Source organism: Vombatus ursinus, unplaced genomic scaffold, assembly GCF_900497805.2.
Source record: "Vombatus ursinus unplaced genomic scaffold, bare-nosed wombat genome assembly UNPS02014791.1, whole genome shotgun sequence".
NCBI lineage: Eukaryota > Metazoa > Chordata > Mammalia > Diprotodontia > Vombatidae > Vombatus > Vombatus ursinus.
The window spans coordinates 73,910,560-73,934,705 of record NW_020954569.1 but is presented as its reverse complement, the minus strand read 5'-3'; the positions used below and the strand labels follow the sequence as shown (position 1 = coordinate 73,934,705).

Here is a 24,146-nt window from a genome sequence, read left to right as displayed (position 1 = left end):
TGCTCAAGAACTTTTGATGTCTTCCTATTGCTTGATGATGAAATATAAACTCCATAACTTGATATTTAAAGCCTTCCCTAGTCAAGCTTCAGTCTACCCCTTTCCAGGTTTATGGCACAGTCCTTCCTTCACATAGGGCAGTGAGGTAGTGCAGTGGAGAGAGTGTAGGGCCTGGCGTCATGAAGACTTGAATTCAAATCTGTCCTCAAACACTAGTTGTGTGATCCTGGGCAAGTCACTTAACATGTTTGTTTTAGTTTCCTCATCTGTAAAGTGACCTGGAGAAGGAAATGGCAAACCACTCCAGTATCTTTGCTGAGAAAACCCAAATGGGGTCATGAAGAGTTGTACATGCCGAAATGACTGACTAACAACATACAGGCAGGAGGTGTTAAAGCCAAAACTGTTAGAGCCTTCTCACCTTGGTCCAATGTGTTTTCTGTTACACCATGTTGCCTCTGTTCTTGATTAATGTTTTCAACATAAAACTTGCAAATAAAACAAATAATTTCCAACAGTTTGAAATTTTTCAAACCTAAATGAGAAGACTCTTTTAAACAGTTCTAAAAGTAAATGATAAATGACATTTTTAAACCTTTCTTATGCTCTTCATACTTTTTTGAAGGACCAAAATACAAAAGAAAAAGAATGTATTAATCTCTTATGTTAAAACATATTTAAGCAACTAATATGTTGTCCCAAAAGCTCTATAATCTTCCCTAGTTCCACTCTTCATATAGGAAATAATGTAATAAGCTCAGGGTAGCAATCACTGGGGACTCAGTTTCCCATAGAATCTTTGAGTTGCAAGAGAGCTCAGAGTCCTCTCATTCAAACCTAAAAGTATCGTTGACCAGCACCTTACCACAATAGGAAAGTAGATATTTTCATCTTGTTCTTTAAAGTAGCAAAACAAAACAATTTTCATGAACTAGATTAGGTCTCAGCGCCTACTATTGCCAATACGCAAATTTGTTATAGTTTATAGTAGAGAAATTACTTGGGATTCTGGGAAGATTCTTATCAACAGGAAGTAAACAGTCTCATCTACTCAGTGATAGTTATTCCCACCATTCAATCACCATCAGTGGAATGGGCAGTCAGTGTGCAGACATTGAGAGCATAAGAGTGTGGGGTCCATGACATACAGAGAGAAGCCACAAGAGTAGTTTTCATCAGCTGCCTCCCCAGTTGGAGGGAGACAGATTAACCTTTAACTGGAGGGAACCTTTAAGAACTAGCATCCTCTGATGGTGATGTTATGATTCTGGTTGCCTTTCTCAGACTGATGGGAGAATGGGAGAAGCTAATTCAGCAGAAACAGCTTTCACAGCCGGGATGCTCATTCAGGACTCTAGGAATTGGGGGTTCCCCTTCCTTAAGTATCTATAATGTCTTCTACGAAGGGGCCCTTTCTGTGAATTTGCATGTCTCCTTCTCAGTCAATGCATTTGAAATTTACACAAATCTGATATGTCCTGAGCTATGTTACTAGGAGAGTAGGAACCTTGGGCAGGGGTCCTGCTGGTAGTCTGTGTCTAAATGTGGATAATAAAAGGAACCTGAGAAAAATCCTGAGCTGGTTATGCTGGTAGCTAGGGATGATGGCCACTGATGAGAACTTGACAAAGACTAAGCTCAGACTCTTGTCTGAAATTGTGGCCCTGAGGCTCCTCCCAACTCTCTTCTCAAAGGATGAAGATAATACCCTAAGGCCATCTTAGGGTGGGCTTCACAATCAGTCTTTCACACAGTTGTTAGATGATGACAAAAAGCCTCTCACATAACTTGGCTTCAAATTTATATATCCAACTTTTTTTTGTTTTTTTTTATTTTGTTTTGTTTTTAGCAACAGTTGCAACTTACAGAGCAGAGATCATCAACCTAGATAACACTGACCAAAGATGGTGTGGAGACCATCTACTATCACCACCACACCCTTGACACCCCAACTTCTAAAACTTGCTGCTGCCTGTGCCCTTCCCTCTACCTTATTGGGAAGGCTGGTGTACAATAACTCCTCCCATCAAAACTTGGCAGAGTCACTGCTTTACTCCCACTGCTAGCACTCCTGGAGAACTGGGATTGGCAACTGGGCATGGTACTTTTGAAAAGTTGCCAATCCCTGATGTTGAAGGAAAAACCACAGACATATTTGAACAGAAGAAATATATAAATAAATATATATATCAAGCTGCAGCCTTGGTAACAGGCAAGCACTGACATTTACAACCATTTACATGGGGTTGATATAAAAATTAGCATCATAAAAAAGAAAACATTTCAAGAACAAAATGATGCCTATTACAATTCAGTTAAGTTCGGGACCTGGATATGAGGACAGCTTTCATAAAAAGAGATGGGGGGAAATGAGAGACAAAGAGAAAAAGATGAGACAGTTTTTCTAAACCTTGTTTTGTGTTACTGAAGACATGCTGAATTTTAAATTACCCTTAAATAATACTTTCAGGTACAAAATACATGAGGAAGAAACTGAATAACAATTTGAAAGAGGCTAATAGAATTTCTATAGATTGGTTAGTTAAAAGAAAGAAGAATAAAGAGGGAAAAGAAAGAAGAAAAACCATTTTAATAAAACATGTAAGAGGGAATAGTAGGTTAATGAAGGATATTTTATTTGGTTTTTTAAATTTTCATTTTTTGTTCTTTTTGTCTAGACTTGTGATTTCATCAAGGTAGAGAATTCGTGGTGTAGAAACTCCCTCCACCAATACAGGTGGGTAACTATGGTCTTTAACCAACCAACTTGGGGAGTCTCATGTTTACCGAATGATCAAATGTCCACAGGAATACAGTTAATGTGTTTGAGACCCAACTTAAACATAGGTCTTTATGATTTTAATGTCAGCCCTCTATCCACTCAGACACATGGTACACTTGGAGAAATAATTATTCAAGAATTCAAGAAGGAGAGTATCTATCACACAAGTGACCTGTCAACTTGATTCAGCAAAGTCTCTCATTTCATCCCCAAAAGGCTACTCAAAAACTGGATGCTGTCAAATGTAAAAGACCCCCACATTTTGATTCTACAGGCTACAGAGAAATACAAGAACAATTGAAGTAGATGAGCCTTTAGGCCAAGGTCAGAAGTAAATGCTCACCACCAGAAGCATTTCCTATCTTCCAGCTGAGGAAAGTATGCTCTAATTCCCAGATATCATTTGCACACACTGTTATTCACAGATGACTAAAGTGTGCCACTTAGTTAGATGCCCCCTGGGTCCACAGCATGTAAGCACAGAGAGGAAACAGTCCAAGAATGGCAGGCATCCCATTCACGCGATTTATTATGTTGCTAAAGATTTGGCATGGTACTTGGCTATAGGCAGTTTGCCTGTTGCCAAGTGTCATTTAGCAACACAGTTCCCATGCAGGACCTGTATGTGACAATACAGATAACATTATCATCGGGGGTAAAGCGCCACATTCCCAGAAGAATCTTGTCATTAGGCAAAATGGCAGTGCATCAATAAGCAAGTGAATAAACCAAAGGGAATCTTTAAACTAAATCAGCACTTGGGAGGGTATGCACATATGCCTGAGTGTAGAAGGAAGGACAGGCTTTGTTTATGAAATAATAACTTGGGGCATAAGGAAGGCAAGATTTTCTCAAATCAACCTAAATTGTTGGCTCAGGAAATGATGCTTGCCAGTTTCCCAAGTCACCTTCACCAAAGATAAATCAAATATTCTTTCTTTTTAGTAGATTCTGGAGGCCACAGATCCCAAGGCCACTGTAGGATCAAGTGGCATTTCTCGCCAAAGATTCTGAAGGAGCCAAGCAAAAGTTTCTGTCCAGCCCAGCCCTTGCCCACTCAATGATGTCCTTTATCATGATGCCAAAAGAGTCCAGATGCACTGTGCAAAGTGACAAAGAAATGTTTTCCCTAATATTTCCTATTAGGGCCCACTGAAGAGGATGGAAAACAGATCAAGTCCAATCCTTTCATTTATGAAGAAGGAAAATGAGGCCGAGGGAGGCAATGGGACTTGTTCGTGACCATATGGCAAACCCCTGACAAAACTGGGAGCAAAATTCAAATTTCTCATCTTGCAGTCCAGCATTCTGTCCTAGAAACTAAACATCTGACAGAGAGAGAAAACACATGAGCATTGTAATGCCATGCTCAGAAGAAACAGGCAAGAATACAGAACTGGTCTCACTTATGGGGCCTAAGATTACAATGTGCTCAGTCAGGACATATTTACTCACATTCTAAACATGCAAACATCTGTATACAAACGAGATCTATACAGGTTAAATAGGAAATGATCGACAGAAGGAAGGCACTAGGATTGGGGGAGGGGGGAGAATCAGGAAGAGATTCCTGGAGAAGGTGGAATTTTAGCTGGGACTTGAAAAAATCCAGGGAAGCAAAGAGGGAGAGTGCTCCCAGGTATGGGGGTCAGCCAGTAAAAATGCAAAGACAGTGTTTTATGTAAGAGAAATGGTGTGGAGGCCAGTGTCACTGGATTGTAATGGAAGAAGACTGGAAAGATTGAGGTTGGGGGGGAGGGAGGAAGTTATATAGAACATTGAATACCAAAATAGAGGATTTTACGTTTGATACCGGAGGTGATAGAGAGCCACTGGAGTTTATTGAGTATGGGAGGTGATATTGCCATACCTATACTTTAGGAAGACCATTTTGACAGGTGAATGGAAGATGGATTGGAGTGGGGAAAGATTCATTTAGTCTGGGATTAGTCTATTCTAAAAGGTGTCATTTTCAGAAGAGACATTATTATCCTTGTCCTGGATTTCTATCAAACCTGACTTACAGAATAACTGTGCACATTCACATAATACTTGAAGATCTGCAAAGTCCTTTCCTCACAGCAGTCTTGTGAAATGGATCATATGAGTTTTGTTAACCCCATTTTTTCAGAGGAGGAAACTGAGTCTGTGATAGGTTAAGCAACTTATTAATGATCACAGAATAAGTGACTGAGGCAGGATTTATGCTCAGGTCTTCTCACTTGAAGTCCAGAGCCCTCTCCATTGCACCAGGGTGCCCACAAGGATACAGCACTTTAGCCATATATTCTTTCATAGTGGTATAGGGGTGCTATTGGACAGGACACATGTCCCATCATGCCCCCAAATCCTGATGTGAGCCTGACTTACTGCTTTTATCCCAATCTCATTCCCAAACAGAAGATAAAGGCCATCAAATCATATCCACACAATTGAAGAAGACTCAACCATTCAATAAAAATGACTTACTCACTGCTTCTCGTCACTGTCCTCACTCTTCTACTGAAGTCTGTAAATGTGATGAGATGTCAGTATGATGACACTGAATTGTGTGAAATGGATAAGACCAAAAATAGAAAAGAAAGACAATGAACACAGTTTTTTTTAGATGAAATAAAATGGGAATACATTTCAGATAACATAGCAAGAAGGATCATGGGGATATCCTACTAACACCTGCATCAGGAACACAAGCCAATTTTAAATACTACCTCTTAGCACATTTGTAGATGCTAAATATTTGTTGAATTGAAATAGACAGGTAAAAGTGCCAAGCCCACCTTATTGTGATAAATTAATCACATCTCCTTTCTGGTGGATTGGTTTGTCAGGAGATTGGCCTAGACACAGGAGTGGGGAACCTGCAGGCCTCGAGGCCACATGTGGCCCTCTAGGTTCTCAACTTGAAGTTTAGATTCAGTCAAAGGGACACACTTGAGGACCTAGAAGGCCACATGTGGCCTCGAGGCCGCAGGTTCCCCACCTCTGACCTAGATGTAGTGTGCCTGGATCTCAGCCTATCATTTGCCAATTGTCTCATGATACCCTTGTGAACAACGTGGCAAGCTGAGGCTTGCATGATCATACTGTTCAGTGGACTTGAAACTTGTTGACCAATCAGCGCAGATGACATGATTATAAAATTTCTGAATGACCCAGATCTTGGAGAAATAACAAATGTGTTGGACGGCAGAATCAAGATCTCAACGAAACAGTACTTTGGGCTGAATCCAAGTAGGGAAATTTAAAAGAAATAAATGGTTAAGTCTTCAAGAAAGCAAGGCTGGATAATCATTCATATAAAAAAAAGATCTGGGGAATCTTACCAAATCACAGAATCTAAGGTCTGGAAAGTACCTCAGAGGGTATGAATCCAACCCATCCTTGATCAAGAACCTCTTCTACAACATTTCCCCAAAGCAACAACCTGCCTCTGCTTGAAGACCACCAGTGAGGAGGATTTTGCATCTCCACTTCGCTTCTGCTGCTCTCCTGGTTTCAACTTCATGGAACAAGATGCCCCTCCCAGATTAAAGTCATCACTTCTAAACTCACCACCATGCTGCTAACTCAAGCGCTGACTGACACCTCCCTCAGCCTCCGCTCACTTCTGATTGGAGGGCAGACTATCAAACGCCTACCAAAGCCTTTCTTTAAAGAGGACAGAAACTGGACTCTCAGCTCACTCTGCCTTGCATCCGCTACTCTGTCCGTTTTCAGCTCCACAGAACAAGCTGCTCTCATGCCAGGTACCATCCCCCCTACCTTTTGCTGCCTCCTTTTGGGACTTATCTCCTTCCTTTGAATTGTAAGTTCCTGGAGGCCAAGGACCGTCTTTCTTTTTGTTAATTGTATCACTAGCACTTAGCACAGTGCCTGGCAGATAGTAGGAGCTTAATAAATGTTTATTGTGTTTAATTGGAGGAGGAATATCCACTCTGCCAAGGCAGGCCATTCTAATCCCATTTTAAGATAGCTCTAATTGTTAGAGGTAGGCGGGCAGCGAGGTGGCGCCATAGTGCACAGAGTGCTGGGCCTGGAGGCAGAAGACTCCTCTTCCCGAGTTCAAATCCTGCTTCAGACACTTTCTTAGCTGTGTGACCCTGGACAAGTCACTTAACACTGTTTGCCTCAGTTTCCTCATCTGTAAAATAAATTGGAGAAGGAAATGGCAAATAACTCCCGTCCCCTCCTTCAAGTCTCACCCATTAGGGTGAAAAGAAACAAGTTTAATTCCCATTCCACCAGAGAATTTTTCAAATACTTAAAGAGGATTATTATTTATCCTCTGAGTCTTCTCTTCTTTGCATTAAATATCCCAGTTCCTTCAACCACTCTTCAGAAATCGCGTTTTCCAATCTTCTCACCATGTTTGTCACCCTCCTCCAGACATGCTGTAGTTTGTTTATGTCTTTCCCAAAATGTGTTAGTACTCCAGATCTGGCCTGATCTGAGTAGAATATATTGGAACTATTACTTCTCTTACTCTGAACCCCTTGTGTTATTTAATGCAGCTTAGGAAAATAGGGTTATTCAGTACTGTGTATATACTGTATGTGTAGTACTGTGATGTACTGGTAAATGTTTAACCACCAACTCTCTGAAAAGAAAAAAAGTTCATATGAGATTTTCCAGTTAATTTACATTATTAACATTTTCTCTGTCACTTTCTTAAGACTAAGATTTAAGATTAAGACTAAGATGGTACAGTGGTTGGAGTGCTAGTCTGGAAGACCTGAATTTAAATCCAGTCTCACATATTTACTAGCTACATGACTCTAGCCAAGTCACTTAACCTTTGTTTGCCTCAGTTTCTTCAACTGTAAAATGGGGATAACATCTACCTCAGGATTGTTGTGAAGATCACATGAAATAATATTTGTAAAAGTATTCAGCACAGTGCCTTGCACATAGTAGGCACTATGCTAATGTTTATTCCCTTCCTCCAATCTCCCCCTCCTCCTCCAGACAATTAACAAAACAATAAACAAAGTCTGGGTATTTGCCTATTTTCCAAAGTGTAAATGCTTACACTGAAAATTTAACAATCAGCCCATGGGAGCCTCTGAAACTGGTTCCAGCACACCCTTGTGGCCATGTCACATTGTTTACTAACTAAAACCAAAGAGCCTCCTTGTAGTTATGCCTCTCCTGCATTTCTGAAATTGATTTTCAAGCCCAACTACAATATTTTACATTTATTGTATTAAATTTCATATTACTTGATTTGGCCCATCATTTTGGCCTGTTGAGATATTTTCAGATCCAGATTTTGTCATTCACCTTTTTAGCAAGCTTTCCAATTTTTATGGCACCTGAAAATTTGACGAGCAAGCTATTTATAACTTCATCCAAGTTACCAATAAAAATGCTGAGGACAAGACCAATGATAGATCTCTGGGAGACTTCACTAGAAACTTCTTTCTAAATTAATATTAGCCATTAACAACTAGAGAGATCTCCTTCTGAAGGGATATTAACTCTTAATTTGCATCCCTCTTGGGATACAGTGTTTAGCATAATGCTTGGCACATAGTAGGTCCTTTACCAATGCTTACAGTTTGATTAATACATCTAAATCAATCATCATCTAAATTGGGCTTCTCAGTATTATCCACAAGAGTGAGAAACTATATCCATAATCTAAGGCGAGACAGACCAGGAAAAGCCTTCTTATATAGATGATGCTTGAACTGGATGAATCTTCAAGGAAACCAAAGAATTTTAAGAGATAGAAATGATGAGGGAGCATATTCCAGGTATAGGAGTTAACTAGTATAAAAATACACATGAATTATTAATCAGCATGAACAGAAGGCACTTCCATTTTGGGTGTTCTCAATAACCAATGGACCCACCAAAAAATGGAACTGAGTAAGTCAGTCTTCTCACTGCTATCAATTATTTTAATTCCCATCTCCAATGAACAAGAGCTACAGCTCTTCTTTGATTCTATCCAACATCATTTTTTTAAAAAATCATTTTTTCTTGAACTTAGCATTTAAAGTTAGATTTAGCTTTATACTTCTTAACATAATTCTTACATGACTGTGCTACATCTTATATTCATTCTCAATTATTTGCCTGGGTGCCATCTATTATATATGTCTCTTAAAAGTTTGAATTTGTCAGTGAATTCCACGTGTGTCCATATCTTTCTATTTTGCTCCCCTCTTTGGCTTCTCATCAGAATAATTTCTGATTATGTCTTCAGAATTTCAATCTTAAGAATCCTCCACTTTCTTACAGAATCCTCTTACTTATCCCTTCTCTGATCCTGTTGAGAAATCTGTTCTCCTCAAATATGGGTGCACACCAAACTATACATAACCCTCCTCTTGTCTCTATTACATACTCTATGATGAGGTGGTACTTGCCCTCAGAGTTCCTGATGTTTTTACTTTAGCAACTTGTTTCTCTTTGTTGGTCACAATCATATGTCTAGTGGTAGTTTCTCTTTTCATTTCCTCTATTTTGAAGAATTAAAATAATTAGGGTAAGTCATGATATTATCAGCTGTTCATTTTTTTTGGCCGAGAGAAAGCACAGGCAGATATCCCAGGCAGTTAAATTCCCCCATTGGTATGATATTGTGTCTCCATGCCAGATCTGTGATCTTTTCCCAAGCCTCTCATCTAATCATTATATTTGCCTAGGTGACATATAGTAACACACCCATAATATCACTTCTGTTTCTACTTTCATTAATTTTTCACTCAAATCCTTTCCACCATGATTCTCTTCTCAGGTGCCTTGATTTCCTCACATGTGCACATATTTTTAATATACACTGCTATAATTCTACCCCTCCACCCCTACTCTTATTGTTTTATCTACTGTGTTGCAATTGAATAAAATATATCCTTCTGGAACCATACTTTAATCACAGTTCCCATCCCACAAAGTCTCTCTGATAACTATGAGATCAAATGTGCTTCCTGGCATTAGGATTTCTACTCCACCTTGTTTATTACTCACATTTTGTGAATTCATGTATAAACACCCGAAGTCATGGGTTTTATTGCTAACTCTTCTTGGGTACTGTGTCTTATGCATTGCTGGTCCTCTTTTTTACTGTACCCCCTTTTCCTGCTTTTCACACACTGATTCAACACCCTGGAGAAACTTCCATCCTGAGGCACTCCTGTCCTCATTTCCCTGAACTCTGTCTCTGCACTCCTCCTTTTTCTGCTCATATGTCATCTTGCTTCCCAACTCCCCCACCCCCAATTCCCACCCAGCTTTCCAGCACCTTGGAATGTGGCATTTCCCCTCATGAGAGTGTAAGCTCCTGAAAGTCAAGGACTGCATTGTTTGCTTATATTTGTATTCCTTGTCCTTAGCACAGTGTCTGGAATTTAGTAGGCACTTAATAAATGTTATCTATCTATCTATCCATCTACTTATCCCTTCCTATATTATGTCTGCTCTATGGTACTGAGCTCGTCTGATTAATGGGAGCAGTTTTCTCATCCCCTTTTTTTCTTCAGTTAAAGTCCTGGATTCAATTTGGGAAACTTCAAGCAAACTATGTTTGCCAGCCTTTGATAGTTCTGTTCTATCATTCATCATTCCTGTATTTTAAGTCATGGCCCAGAAGTCCATATCCTATCTCCAGGCACCATTTTTTTAGATAGCAGTTCATTTCCTATCTTCAATCATCACTTATAAAGAAAATGCTACCTGTGGTCCCAAGAAATATAGTGAGGTGTTTTTGTCAGTTGCTTTTTGTCTAGACTTCATAGTCCATAGTAGTCATTTTTAGGTTCCTTCTGGTGGTTTCATTAGTCCCTGTGTACATCCACGAAAGTAGATCATTTGCTGCAATACTTCTTAAGAGATTTTTCAACACACCGGAGAATTTCAACTAAAAAACAGTTCTCTCCATTGTTTTAATTACGAATTTACATGTTACATTGATTTGAAGAGGAAAAGAGAATCCTGAGTAGCACCAGAAGGTTGGGAGGTAGGCTAAAGTAACTGGGAGATGAAAGGGAAAAAAGAAGACTCACACAACACTTGGTGCAAAGTGAGAAATAGGAGGGGGTTCCTGCAGAGGATGGGTGGGACTCTATATTCTGAGGAAGAAATAGCTACTTGTTCTCCAAGGACTGAACAATTCAATGCACAAGTATTGTCAGGCATGGAGTGATCCACAGCAAAAAGAGATAAGTGATCGAGGTTGGTGACTACCTGCTGAGAGTAATGGAGCAGCTATTTGTCAACCTGACGACAATCTTAGAGAGGGCTCTTTTCCTAGAGCAGGTATCCAGGGTGTGAACAGAGAATCTTCTAAGACTTGTCAAACCTGATGATGATTACTCTGCTCCCCTAGTTATTCACATAGGTGGAATTGATGCTTTAGAAGAAGAGTGAATGCATTGCTAAGGATTATGAAATTTTGAGCAAGACACTAGAAATCTCTGGGACACAGGTAAAGTTGTCATCACTGTTGCCAAGCATAAACAATGGCTTCAGTGGAGAAATGAAGATGCGGGAACTGACTAGCAGGTCCAGAAGATGGTTTTTAAGAATGGGAGCCAGATTTCTGGACCAATGCATAAAGGATAGGAATGATGATTTTATTCAGGTCTGAGTGCTACATTTTAGGAAGAATTAAATAAGAACATTTCAGAGGGTGACCAGGATCATGAAGGACCTCAAGCCCATGACATAGAAGGATCAGTTCTATGAACAGGTAGTGTTTAGATTGGGGAAGAAAAGACTTTTAGAGTATGCATGTATTCAAGTTTAATAAGGGCTGGCATATGGGAAAAGGATTTGACTAGTTCTACTTGGAGGGCAAGGAGAGAGGAAGAATAAGGCTCCAAGTAAAGGAAAACATTCTGTGGTTGTTTAGTCATTTTCCAGTCTTGTCCAACTCTCTGTGACCTCTTTTGGGGTTTTCTTGGCAGATACTGGAGTGGTTTGACATTTCTTTCCCCAGCTCATTTTACAGATGAGGTAACAGGGTTAAATGACTTGCCCAGAGTCACAGAGTTAGTGTTTGTGGCCAGAGTTGAACTCAGGAAGATGAGTCTTCTTTAGTCTAGGCCTCGCGCTCTATGCATTGAGCCCCCTACTGGTGCTTCTAACAATGAAAGCTATCCTACAGTGGAATGGACTCAAAGAGATATTGGACTTCCCCTCCCTAATGGTTTTCAAGCAAAGGCTGGATAACTACTTTTTAGGGATGATAAAGAAAGGATTTTGGTTCAGCTATGGGTTTGACCAGATGGCTTCTGAACTAACTCTGAGACTCTGTGATTCTATGAAATCACAGAGGGGCAGATTTTAATATGTATGAGGATATATTTTCATATATAAAAGGATATATAATATAATATAATATATAAATATTCCTAATCATATAAAGGAAAACTTTCCAGTCATGAGAGCAATGTAAAAATTCCCAAGGTGTAGGTCTGCTCACATCTCTTCCCTGCTGAAAAACCTTCATTGACTCACCATTGTCCATTGGATAAATTCAAATTCCCTCAACCTGGCATTTAACCCCTCCCACAATCTGGCCCCAACCTGTTTTTTTGGCCTCTGCTCCATCTCTCTCGGCACTCTACACACCAACAACAAAGAACTACTACCTGTTCCTCAGACTTACCATTTAAATTCCTGCCTCCCAACATTTCTGCAAGCAATGAGTCTTGCCTTCAGTGAGCACCCTCCCTGTGTTTATTTAAGGCTCAAGTCCAATGTGTTCTATACATTACCTTGCCTAAAATTCATAACAGCCCCATTGAGGTAAGTAGCAAAATGATGTTGATGATTGTTTCAAGACAAGACAATGTAAACTTATTAAACTTAAGTGACTTGTACCACTTCACACAACCAGTAAGTGACATAATGGGGCCTTGGATGCATTCATCTTCTGATCCTGAAAACAAGACTTTTCTCTTTATACCACATATGACTCTCTAGAGTGATGGGCATACAACACCCCAAAAATCAACAGTAAATGGACTTTCTCAGTATCAGTCATTATGTAAATACTGGTTATGTGCTAAGTAATTTACCTCTCCACCCATTAGGTTATGAATTTCAAAGAAAACCCTGCCTATGTTTTATTAAAAACATTTTACAGAGAAAATTGGAGCAAGTGGTACAATGTTTCATTTTCTTTAACCAAAATATCAAAATCTCTAAACCTATACCCATATATAAGAGGAAAACTTTTTGGTGATGGGGTGGGAGGTGCTTTGCAACAAGAACAATGTTTTGCAGTCTTTTTTTTTTTTCCTGCCAGATCTTTTACATATTAAGTGAAGCAGATGGTATTCCAGGGTCTCCTCCCAGATATGGATAGATGCCTCAGCCAGATCCATTTAGCCCAGGCAGATGGTACTACTTATGGAAGATCTGATCTTGTCCCTCTCCTATTCCAGAAGCTTTATTAACTCCCTATTAGCTCCAAGAGGAAATATAAACTTCTATGCTTGGCATTTAAAGCCCTCTGCAACCTTAGTCTTTACCTACCATTCCAGTCTTATTGCCCGTTACTCCCTTCATGCACACTGAGGTCCAGACAATTGGCCGCCTTGTGGTTCCTCTTATGTTGTATTCCATATTCCATTTCCCTTTATACTTAAGACTGTCCTCTATGCCTAGAATGTACTCCTTCCTCATTTCCATTTCTCGAAATCACTCGTTTCCTTCAAAGCTCAGCTCAAGAATCAACATGTACCAGAGGGCTTTACTGATTCCCCTGGCCTAGCTGCTAGTGCCTTCCCCTCCCAGATCACCTATTTTGTATTTATTTATATGTGAACATATTGTTTTCCCCATGCACCCATCAGCTAACACCCACTCTTTGATTGGTTGATCACTTAATGTCAATGCCCCACCCCCCACCCCCAATGATTAAACTCCTTCTGAGGTCTTCTCACTCAAGCAATCAGCACTTATTAAACAACTGCTATGTACTAGGTACTGTGCTTCAGGGGTTCTTGGCAGATCACAATCCCTTTAGAAATCCCTTGCATATGTTCCCCAAATGGCATTTCTCAGCAATCCTTTGGAAACTTCCTGTCTCTAGGGAAACAAGGCCAGTAACAGCCTCAGGGGATACAAGCAAAAACCACCCACACAGCGCAGATATCAAGTACTTCCACATACCTCCCTCAGGTTCTAGCAGGACCTGCCACAGATCTTTCCCTCCAGTGAGTGAGTCACAATTCAAGGAAAAGGGAGAAAGCAATATTAGTGACACCCTGAGTAAGCTGTCTACACTCATCCTTCAAAAAACGATAACTTCATCACGCAGCATTGAAGCCATTACTAATAAGCATTTGTTGACTATTTTAAATGTTTGTCTAGGTTCACATGTGTTCCTACTATTCACCACTTAGGAAAAAAAAAAGCTCAAAGGGATCCTCCTTGCCAATGAGAAAGTTCCTAGATTCAGAAACTTCAATTATATTTGACAAAAAACACCTACTATGTGCAAAAACCCTCTGCCAAGCACTGGGGATTATACCTTGAGCCAATTGATAAGTAGCAAAAAGAAAGAATCCGGGTTCAAGTCCCTGTTGTGCAATTTACTCAAACATTGATTATGGACAAGTTCCCTAGTGTCTCTGAGCCTCAGTTTCCTTATCCATCAAATGAGAAAAAGAATACTAGTAATGCTCACCTCCCAGGATTTCTGTGAGGAAAGTGCTTGGTAAATTGTAGAATACTATGCAAAAGTAAATATTATAGATTCAGGTCTGGATTCCACAGAGCCCTGGGACTAAGTCACTAAGTCACACTAAGTAGTGTGACCTTAAATGAATGGGTAATGCTGCCTTCCACTAAGAGGCAGCGAGGTGACTCAGTGGATAGAGTGCTGAGCCCGGAGTTAGGAGAAACTGAGTTCAAATCTTGCCATTGCAAATTGAAGAGGAGTGGAAGAGCATTCATTCCCGGTAGAGGGAATATCATGAGTAAAGTTGTAGACTGTCCAAGAACATGCCATATTTGGAGGAGTCAGGGGAGACCAGCCCAGTTAAAGTAGTCAAGTTGGGGAGTTGTAGGAAACAGTAGAGAAAGGTAAGATTATTCTAAATTGTGGAGAACTTTGAATGCTAGGATTTCCTAATCCTTAATCCAACTCTCTCTCTCTCTCTCTCTCTCTCTCTCTCTCTCACATATATATACGTGTGTGTATAGACACACACACACATAACTTTTATCATGTTGTTACCCTCTTGGTCAAGTCCCTTTGATGACTCCCTACTTACTGTGGGATATAAAGGCTTAACATTCAAAATTTTATAAATATATGAAATACAGCTTTTAATATTTATATGTATATATTTATCATATATGTAAATCTTTACATATATGAATTTTACATATATAATGATTCATATTTATACAGCATTTTAAGGATTTTTGGTGGGATAGTAGGTCAGGAGAATGCCATATATGCAGTATATCTGGATATCAGTAAGACATTTGACATTAAGACATTCTGAATGCAAGGAGCAGCTCTGCTGGCTCTGGAGTTGGGCGGAGGGGCTAGGATTCAGTCTTAGACCCTTTCTACCTTGGACAAGTCAATTAAATTGTTAGGGTCTCAGTTTCCTTATCAGTAAAATGAAGGGGTTGGATTTCATGACCTGTAAGTTCCCATCTAGCTCATGATTGTCTATTAAATAGAAAGAATAGAATTATATGTAGAATACTTTATATTTTAGAATATCCTTGTAGATGTGATCAAAAGGGGGTACACTAGAGGATAACAACTTGATGAGTTCAGAACTGGTTGAATGACCAGACCTAGATAATATCAAACAATTTCTAGATCTCAGCATGAAGGGGGTTCTCTAGGGGAGAATCCCAGTGTTTAATCTTTAATTCAGCTCTATTCGACTTGCTTAACAATGGAATGGAATATAATGGAAAAATTGATTAAACACTTACTATGTACTAAGCAGTATCCTAAGCTCTGCTGACACAAATGTACCTGCTCTCAAGAATCTCACATTTTAATTACAGGAAACAACACATATGGAAGGATTCAGCTGCAGGGCTGATGGGAAAACCCAGAGGACCTTTGGTTGAGCAGCAGGGCAAATGGCAATGCCCAGGAGTCTGAATCCTTATGGCATAATAATAAGTGAAATGGCAATGACCCAGTAGTTCAGAAGATATTATGACATGGCAGATGGTAAGAGGACCTTAGGGAGCAAAGGCAGGGCATAGTGTAAAGTGTACTGGTCCACCATCTAACCTGAAGAATTTTAGTTGGTGACTCCCTGCTCATTCTAGTGGTGTGAATGGATGCCTGTTTGACCAGTGACTATTGGGAAAGGTATAGTGGTCCCAAAGGTCAAAGTGGAGCAGGGATCTGAGCTATGTGTGGTAGGGATGGCACTGGGAGAGAATGGTGCTGATGGGAATTGAACAATGTAGGCATGGGCCAGGAAAGGTATCTGTTCTTGCTGAGCTATTAGGTTGCCTTTTGGGATCTAGGTATCAATGACTTCTATAAAAGCATACATAGATAAAATGTTTATCAAATTTATAGAATTTTGAGTTAAACTTAAGGTTTGCAGTGTTATAGGAATTATTATCTCCATTTAAAATGAGGATACAGTTCTTGGAGAAGGGAGTAACTCATAGAATAATAGTCCTAGAGCTGAAAGGGCTCTGAGAAGTCACCTGGTCCAAATTCTTCATTTTATAGGTGAAGAAACTGAGGTCCAGGATGTTAAGTTACTTGCTCAAGGTAACAAAGGTAGTGAAGGTTAGAAGTAGATTTGAACCCAGGCCCTTTGACTCCAGAGCCAATTCTCCTTAGGGTGTGGGGGAAGCCACAGGGAAAAACATGGATGACAGAAGTAGGCTGCCAAAGGTCTTCCTGACAAGCTAGAAGAGTGGGCTGAATATCATAAGAAGAGATTTAATAGAGGCGAACATAAACTGCTGTGCTTGTATTAAAAAAAAAACACCCACAACTGAACAAACATAAATTGGAGCAGACATGGTTAGAAAGCAGGTTATGTGAAAAGAACTGAGGGATTTTAATAGGCAGCAAATTCAACATGAATCATCAGTATGACAGGATAGCCAAATGAAATAATATGATCTTATATTGCATTGAGAGAAGTACAGTGAGGGGACATAAAGAAATGATAGACTGTCTGTCCTGGGTGGACAGGCAGCTAGGTGGCAAAATGGAGTCTGAAGATGACTTCAAATTCAGCCTCAGACACTTACTAGCTGCATGACCCTGGGCAAATCATTTGCCCTCTGTCTGCCTTAGTTTCCTCAACTGTAAAATAGGGATAATAACAGCACCAACTTCACAGGCTTGTGGAGAGGATCAAATGAGATATTTGTAATAGTACTCAGCACAGTGTTTGGCACATAGTAGGCATTTAATAAATGCTTGTTTCTTTTCTTCCTTTCCTGGTCAGATTCTATTCAGAGAATTGTATATAGTTGGGGGAAGGTTGTATTTATGAAAAGTATATCCATAGAAGTGTAATCAGAGTCAGAGAAATGCATATTAGAAATCATGCCGTATAAGGATTGGTTAAAGGAACTGGGAATGTTTAGTATGAAGAAGACCCTAAGGGCCACGAAAACTGTCTTCTAACGTGGAAAGGGGCGTCATACTGAAGATGCAGGAACCTTGATCTCCTGGGTCTGATAGAATAGAACTAGTTAGTACTAAAGAAAGTAGTGTTAGGCTCAACATGAAGAAAAACTCCAAATCAGAGTCAGAAAGGTCCAAAAGTAGAACGGGCCTCTGGGAGGGCTGGTAGTTTCCCCCCATAATTGGAGGTCTTTGAGTGGAGGCCGACTGACCCCTTCCTTGTCTTACTCAGATATGTGTTGAATGAGATGTCCTCTGAGGTTGCTTCCAACTCTAAGAGAATGAGTCTTTATCCCTGACATGTTTAGAGTCTGGAGTTCCACGTCTCCTTCCTGCATGGGTTTATCTGTCCACCCTCTATGATTACATAACGGGTGGACCACAGCTCTAGGCATTTGTGCCTCTCCCACCTGCTCTGGAAGGAACAGCATGAATTCTTCCTGTTGGTTGGTTAGTCAACAAAGATTTATTAAATACTTATTAAGTCCCAGGCATGGTGCTAAATGCTGAGGATACAAATAAAGGCAAAAACATGCTCCTTGCCCTCAAAGTCACTGTCTAACAGGGGAGACAATGTGCAAGGTGTGTACGAACAAGATATATGCATGGTAACTGTAAGAAAATCTCAGAGAGAAGGTGTCAGTAGTGGGGGGATTGGGCTTGGAAAGCCCTCCTGCCCTATGATTACATAGTGAGGGGTCTCCCCTGATGCTCATTCATTCTTCCCCCCACTTCTTGGATCTGCATTACATCAATAGCTTTTGTGACAAGGGCGAGGCAGTAGCCCTGAATCAGGTACAAGATTCTGGCAGACAGGCTAGGACTAGAGCTTAGGCCCATCACATCCTCTGTGAGAAAGAAAGGTACTATTCATTCCTGGGATAGGAAACCATCCTGAGATCAGTGAAAGCATCTCCAATGTGGGCTAAGGGAGGGAGCAGAGATCTGAAAGCTGCTATGGAAAGGGAATGCATGTTCTGAAACACATTCATGTGAGTCATGAATAATCTTTAACTCAATTCATTGAACATTTATTAAGGGTCTACTTACGTATCATGCTTGGTGCAGCAATAAACAAGATGGATATTTTGGATAACATACAGAAAATTTCATTTGACTATAATAGATACATTTTAATCATCTATCTACATTGGGAAAGAATTAAATATTCTGGGAGATTTCCCATAACTTTAATTCTCTAATGTTTATTGGTCTTGCCTCCTCAATTCTACCATACAGTTGTACTCAGAGATACTTTTGTCACTTTACATTTCTGGGGGCCTCAGTTTTCCCCATCTGTGAAATGGAGATATTGGCCTACATGATCCCATGTTGTCCTTTACAGATCTCATGGTCCCTTATTGTTCTAAATATAAGACAATCTGTGCCTACTATTATTTTCTCATATAGTAGCAAAGTTTCTGACAATGAAAGAGCATATTGGAATCTATCTTTCTTAGTAAAAGAGTTTTGAGAGGCTGTGTGGCATAGGGAACAGAGACCCAGCCTTGGCGTTCAAGTGTGGTCCTTTCACATAAGGTGACTCTGACCCTAGACAAATCACTTAAACATCTTAGTGCCCCAGGTCATACCCTAAGAATATAGAATGCAAAACAGTTACTGATCTGTAGTGGTAGAAGGACCTTTCTCACTGGGAGTTCCCCAAACTGAACACTTATATCTGGTCTAAAAATAAAAATCAATAGTGCTATTACTGTAATTTGAACCAAGTTTAACTGTTTAGTAAGTCTGGATATTTGTAAATGAAAATCTCTCAAAGTGGAGCTCACCTGGATCCATTAAAGAAACTTGAAGCATCAAAAGAAAACATTCATTTTTAATGGTCCTCTGGTGCCAAATATTGACAAAATGGTCCTCTACCTTTGAAGTCTCACCTTTGATTTAATCCTATGTATGTTTCCTGAACTGTCTATGATCATTTTTCAAAAATGGAAGAAAGGAGTAATATTGCAGCTGTCTGACATTGCACCCAAGGTATTTATTCTAAGATTAAAGAGGACACAGTTCTTTTATTTCAATACCTGGTCCAATTATTATTGATTCCCTAAATCGGGTTTTTTACAGTGTTCCTTTTGCTACATGATCATTATCAACAGCAGCTCCACCAGCTGTAACTTGAGGGATTCCTAGAAGGGCAGCAAGTTAAAGACAGGGTGCCAAAGAGGTAGCTGAAAGTGAATGAGGAAATAGAACATTATTACCTCTTTGGCAAAAGAGAACAGAAATCATCAAAAATGCAGGAATTAAGGAAAGTCAGGTGCTAAGTTACTGAATTCTTGGAAGAAGAGAATAGAAACATTAAGCATATAATTATACTGTTGTGTGCCATTTTCAGAAAGCTAGGTGCAATAAAGGCCTGAATAGAGATGAGGAAAATTGACTCTTTAATCTACAAACCATAGAGCTGCATTAAATAGAATAAAACCTCATCAATTTTGAATAATTGGAAGTAAGGCTAATTGGAATTACTGATGTCTGAACTAGACTGGGACAGGCTGAGCTGGGATTGTTGCTCCGAGGAATCATGGTGTGGTGGGTAAAGTGTTGGTTGTGAAGTCCTACATTCTAATCCTATGTCTGTTCTATGAATGAATGAAACATTTATAAAACACTTAATATGTGCAAAGCACTGTCTAAACACTGGAAACACAAATAGAAAAATAAGATAAATAAGAAAAGAATAAGATAAAAAAGAAAAATAAGAAAAATAAGACTACTCTCAAGAAGTTTCTATTCTAGTTGTGTTTTCTTTCACAGCATGACTAATATGGAAATATGTTTTGCATGATTGCACATGTATAACCTACATCAAATGGCTTATCATCTCAGGAGGGGGGAGAAGAAGGAAGGAGGGAGAGAATTTGGAACTCAAGATTTTTAAAAGACTAATGTTAAAAATAGTTTTTACATGTAATTGGAAAAATATTATTCAAAAAAATTTTTTTAATTATTACCAAAAAAATAAGTTTGCATCCTAATGGGCGGGCAGGGAAGAAAACACATATAGAAGATTTCAGCTGCAAGTCATAATAAAAGGTCTGGGGTCTTTAGGGTGCAGTGGCAGAGTCCATCATAATACCACTTTTATAACCCTCACAAGTAAGTTAACCTCTCAGCATTCCTGGCAACTTGCTAAGATTATCAATCTTATATCCACATTGATGAAAGGAATTTCTTCCACCAATAAAACTCTAGGTCGGGACTCTTCCTTCCCACCTAAAAAGACATGTTTTGAGGCAGGTAGGTGGACCAGTGAATAGAGCTCTAGCCTTGGAGTCAGGAGGACTCGAGTTCAAATCCAGCGTCAGGTACTTTAACACTTACTAGCTGTGTGACCCTGGGCAAGTCACTTAATCCTGATCACCTCAAGAAAAAGCAAAAAAAAAAATAATGTAAGTATATAAAATGTGTTTTTACATAATCTTAACATTTTAATTAAAAATAATTTAATGTGTATACAACAAAGGACCTGACTAACAAATATCCTTCATTTAATCATCAGATTAAAGAGAAATCTTTAGGTGGCTTATTTAAAAGCCAGAAGTGATTTATAATTTTAATTGGACCTGTGATTTCATTGGTGCAGGCAACTTGCTGTATCATTGCATATTGGTTCTTGCTTTGCAATGTGTAGTCTGAGAAAGTTTCTTTCAGAACCAAGAGAATAAGTGACTTGTCCAGGGTCACACAGCCAACATATATTTAGAGATAGGATTTTAATTCAGTTCTTGACTCTATTCGCTATACCAGCTGTCTTTCTAATTTGGAATCAACACTTTCTTTTTCTTGCAGTGGCTATTTGCAAAGTATTTGAAACTATGAAAATAGTCCATTCCCTTTAATTTATGCTAATAATTTCCAACATTTGTGGAAAAAAAGACTTTTACTCAGTTGATGTTCAAATGGTTGCAAGGTCTAAATTAGAAACAACAGTTCAGAATTGAGGTTTATAAAACACTTTTTCTACAACCATCTCACAAGTTAGGTAATAGAAGTCTTATTAGCTCCATTTATAGATGAAAAAACAGAGGTTAAAAGAGTTGAAATGCCTGGTCCAGAGTTCCACAGCTAACAAGTGTTAGTGTGAGGTTGTATACTCACATCTCCTGACACCAAGTCTAGTATTTTCTTCCCCTGATACCACATTTCCTCTTAAAAAAAAAAGAGCACAAATAAGTTTGAGTTAATGGGTTTTTACTGTGCAAGCTAAAATAGTTTTACCTGCTCTCTTGAGTTATGGTCAAGGCATTTCCTTGGTTCAGTAACCAGCAATGTAACATAAATGTGAACTGTCAGGCCTTAAACAATAGGCCAGACTTATAAACAGTTATTATCCCACAGGGTGAAGAATTATCTGCTAAATACAGAAAACCTACTGAACACTAGCAGAATAAAAAGAATAATGTCAAAGACCAAAATGTTTTCCACTTAGAAAGAAACATAGTGCAGATAAAATAAAGGACTCTTCATTTGCCCACAGGTGGCAACAATACTACAAGTAACTGGTAGCTGCCCTGGGAATATCCCTTTTCTTTAAAGCAGCATCTCTCCCCATTCCTTAGAGCAATAGACACAAGTCACGAAATATATTTGCTATTATTTTCTACCTCTCCTCCCTTTTTTATCCAAACTCCTTGAAAAAGATGTCTATATGCATTGCTCCTCCTTCCTCTCTTCTCACTCCTTTCCCTTTGCAGTGTGCTTCCAGCATCATCAAACTTCTCTCTCTAATGTTGCCAATGATGTAATTTTTCTTGTTTTAATTCAACTTTATTCTCAGTTCCAAATTTTCTCGCTGTCTCTCCCCCTCCCCACCCACTGAGAAAGAAAGAAAAGCAAAACCCATTACAAATATGTGTAAAGATACAAAGCAAAAAAATGATCTATTAATTACATAATCTGATTATCTGTTCTCAGTCCTCATACTTCCCAACCTATCTGCTTCATCTGACACTATCTTCTCCTCCTGGATAATCTCTCCTCTCAGGGTTTTCATAACACTATTCTCTCCTGGTTCTTCTCCTAGCTGTCTGACCGCTGCTTCTTAATCTCCTTTGCTGGCTCATCATCTATATTGCACCTAACTACCTATGTTCTCTAAGGTTCTGTCCTATGACCTCTTCACTTCTCTCCTCTATATTCTCATTCTCTTCTCTCTCTCTCTCTCTCCAGCTTCCATGAGTGTTAACTATCATCTCCATGCAGATGACTGCCAATCTACATACCCAACCCCAGGCTTTCTCTCCATGCTTCAGTTCCAGATCACCAACTACCTTTCGGGTATTTCAAACTGGGAGTCTTAGAGACACTTCACATTCCTCATGTCCCGAATCGAACTCATGATCTTTTCCTATAAACTCTTCCCTCTTCCTAACTTCACCATTTCTTTCAAAGGTACCACCATCCTTCTAATCTCCTAGGTTCATAATTACAGCATTTTCCTGGACTCATCATTTTCCCACATCCCACATATCCAAGAAGATGCCAAATTTCACAATTTCTAACTTCATCACAATTTCTCTTGCATCTACCCCCTTCTCTCTGCTCATACAACTACCACCTTAGTACAGGCTCTCAACTCCTTTCACTCAGATTGTTGTTTAGATAATTGGTCTGCATACCTCAAGTCTCTCACCACTCCAGTCCACCCTTCACTCTGCCACAAAATAGTTTTCCTTAAGCATAGATCTGATTTACTTATTCAGTGCCATACCAATCAAACTACCAAAGAATTTTTTTATAGAGCTAAAAAAATAGTAACAAAATTCATCTGGAAGAAGAAAAGGTCAAGAATATTAAGGGAATCAATGAAAAAAAATGTGAAAGAAGGCAGCCTAACTGTATCAGATTTCAAACTGTATTACAAAGTGGTAATCATCAAAACAATCTGATACCTGCTAAGCTATAGAATGGTGGATCAGTGGAATAGATTAGGTACACAAGACCACAATACATAGTAGTAAATAGGCATAGTAACCTAGTGTTTGATAAACCCAAAGATCCAAACTTTGGGGGTAAGAACTTACTATTTGACAAAAATTGCTAGGGAAACTGGAAAGCAGTTTGGCAGAAATGAGGTATAGACCAACATCTGACATGGTTTATCAAGATAATGTCAAAATGGGTACATGATTTAGATATAATGGGTGATATATAGGCAAATTAGGGGAACATGCAAATTTTTACTTGTCAGATCTGTGGATAAGGGAATAATTTATGACCAAACAAGAGATAGAGATGATCATGGGAAATAAGATGGATTATTTTGATTATATTAAATTAAAAAAGGTTTTGTGCAAACAAAATCAATGCAACCAAGATTAGAAGGAAAGCAAGAAACTAGAAAAAAAAGTTACAGCAATTTCTCTGATAAAGTCCTCATTTCTCAAATATGTAGAGAAATGGGTCAATTTTATGAAAATAAGAGCCATTTTCCAATTTCTAAATGGTGAAAAGATATGAATGGGTAGTTTTTAGAAGAAGAAATCAAAGCTATCTATAGTCATATGAAAAAGTGCTCGAAATCACTATTGATAAGAGACATGCAAATTAAAACAACTCTGAGGTACCACCTCACACCTATTAGATTGTCTAACATGATAGAAAGGAAAACAACAAATGTTGGAGGGAATGTGGACAAATTGGGACACTGTTGGTGGAGTTGTGAACTGGTCCAACCATTCTGGAAAACAATTTGGGACTATATCCAACTCTATATAACTCTACATGCCCTTGGACCCC

At 39.1% G+C, this 24,146-nt stretch overlaps 1 protein-coding gene across 5 annotated transcripts in view; it reads right to left on the bottom strand.

Annotated features, from left to right (window-relative positions):
• RAB27B (RAB27B, member RAS oncogene family) overlaps positions 1-24,146 on the bottom strand; it is a 203,701-nt gene that overhangs the window by 143,576 nt on the left and 35,979 nt on the right. For 2 of the 5 annotated variants that reach the window (XM_027869120.1, XM_027869121.1), the window contains one exon: positions 5,252-5,324. The exons of the other annotated variants lie outside the window; for them this stretch is intronic. The gene's annotated coding sequence lies outside the window, so the exon portion shown is untranslated. The remainder of the gene's footprint in view (positions 1-5,251; positions 5,325-24,146) is intronic. 5 annotated transcript variants of the gene reach the window in all.